Source organism: Epinephelus moara, chromosome 1, assembly GCF_006386435.1.
Source record: "Epinephelus moara isolate mb chromosome 1, YSFRI_EMoa_1.0, whole genome shotgun sequence".
NCBI lineage: Eukaryota > Metazoa > Chordata > Actinopteri > Perciformes > Serranidae > Epinephelus > Epinephelus moara.
The window spans coordinates 27016854-27019232 of record NC_065506.1 but is presented as its reverse complement, the minus strand read 5'-3'; positions in this window follow the sequence as shown (position 1 = coordinate 27019232).

Here is a 2379-nt window from a genome sequence, read left to right as displayed (position 1 = left end):
TAGCAGGTGTTGGGTTACTGGCCTGTCTGTAACGAGCCAAAAAGCAGAGAAAAAATCCTCCCTGGTCGCTCTTCTCAACAGTCCTGCTGTTAACAGTTCACTTTTTAACAACAGCTTTGTAATGGACAATACCAGGGGAATCTGGAAATGGATAAACCAACATATACAGGCTCTTAAAATCTATATAGACACCCCGAGTCGTGACAATCACTCTTTTAAACCCAGTCCAATTGACGTTGTATTCTCCACTTGGAAAGAGAAAGGCATGTGTTTGATAAGATTTGGGACCCTGTGCTAAAATTCTTTTAGGGCGAAGGCTTATGTAACAATATTTTTTAGATGAAGCACCTTGCTGTGTATATTTTTCCTTTTCTATAACATAATTTTTAATCACAATCGCTCTGACTGTGGCCATTTTTGCATATGATGTGCCTGTTGGCTTTGGTTTTCCGATGTATTTTCTATGCTCTAAAAAAACAATCAACATATTTAAAAAACTCCTGTTTAATGAATTTAGCTGTCTCTACGAATGATCATTTAAGTGGTGGAAAAAAGATTACTTTATATTTCCTCTTTTTTTGATTGAATCACAAATATTATATACAATATCATACAAATATTATAAATAATAAATATGTAGTGTACATATTAAGTGTAAGTATACTTTCCAGTCTGTTTTCCAGTCTATTCTTCTTCATCTTTTGATTTGTTATTATTTCTAATAAAGGCGAAATTGCCATAGGAGAACATCTATTAGTCAAAGCTATTAAAGGCATCTTGAGATGTGTGATGGTCGATACAGTCAACACAGTCAATACAGAAGGCAGCTGTTAGTTTTCTGTGTAAAAAGAAAAGACATTATTGCCTTTTACCTTTGAAGCCCCTACATTATCTGTATGTGGAATGCTATTAAAGTAATAATCGGTGACATTTTTCCAATTGATTTACCAGAATAGTGATTCAAGCTTTACCCATTTCGTGAGAGCTTTTACATGTGATTGTGTTGTTCCATACACAGCTACATGTATCTGTTTCCAGGAAGAAATCCTCCGCAAATACCATGTGTGTAATAAGAAGAGTGTTTTCGTGGCTCTGCGTCACAGGTAGTACTTTTCAAGGTTTTATTCAGTTGCCATTTTCAGACACGCTTCTTCCCTCTCACTCACTGGTTTCCAGATATTTCAAATAGTCCAACACTGCCAGACCTGCAGCACATACAGTGTATCTTCATGATGTTTTAGAGGGGTCTGGCTAAACTCACTGTCACTCTGAGATGTCTGAATGAAATTATCCAGACGGTTTTGAATTGAACCAATGAGAATTGTCAATGGCATGCTTAGTGATTCTATTAAGGGTCCAGTGTGTAGGATGTAGGGGCATATATTAGCAGAAATGGAACATAATATTCACAACTATGTTTTGATTAATTTATAATCACCCCAATATAAGAATTGTTGTGTTTTGTTTTACCTCAGAATGAGCTGTTTATATCTATATACACAGTGGACCCTCTTCTACAGAGTCTGCCATGTTGTTCTAGTAGCCCAGAACCAAACCAAACACTGGCTCTGGATAGGACTATTTGCCTTTTTGTGTTCTGACATCAGCATTCGTAGTTCTCCTAAATCTGTGGTTCCCCACTGGTCTGACCATGTGTTTTCCCTAGTCATTAGTCTGAGGTCCACATAGCTTAATACACTCAGCATCATGCTTGTGTTTGGCCACGTCGTCCAGCTAGTTTGCCTTCTTCGTCAAGCAGCTGTCCATTGAGCCCGGTCTCACTCAGAAGTCGTCAGAATCCGGCACTTGGGCAGTGACTTGCAGCATCAGATACCAACAAAAAAAAGTGTCCTTTAACATCATCATGATGCTGTTATAGTATAACAGCATCCCGCTGTGTCAGGGGAAATGCGGCGGGCCAAGAACGAAAGTTAAGGCGGCAAAAGTCCAAGTAGGGCGGGCGGGAGGCATGGTGGATGGGTCCACCAAATACAGACCTTCACCTGAGAGAGCGGTTTTCGCATCCTGTAAGATTCCTAAACCCAACCACTTCCTTTTGTTGCCTTTACTTTGAAAGTGACTGTATGTAAACGTTAAATTTGGATGGATGAAAAGTCAAAGTGTTGAAAGTCCGACTAGAGAGGGTGGTGGTTTATGGGTCCAACAAACACCCCCTTTCATCCGGGAGATCGTTATTCACATCCCGTAAGATACAGCCAAACCCTGTTCTTTTTTCCTAAACCCAACCATGTGTTTTTGTTGTTGAAGAAAAAAATCACGTCAATTTGCGGTGTAATACTGACATAGTGTGTTTATTTTGAAAGAGACTGTAGGTAAACGTTAAATTTCCTGTGAAAACGGAAAAAGTGTATTTTGAAA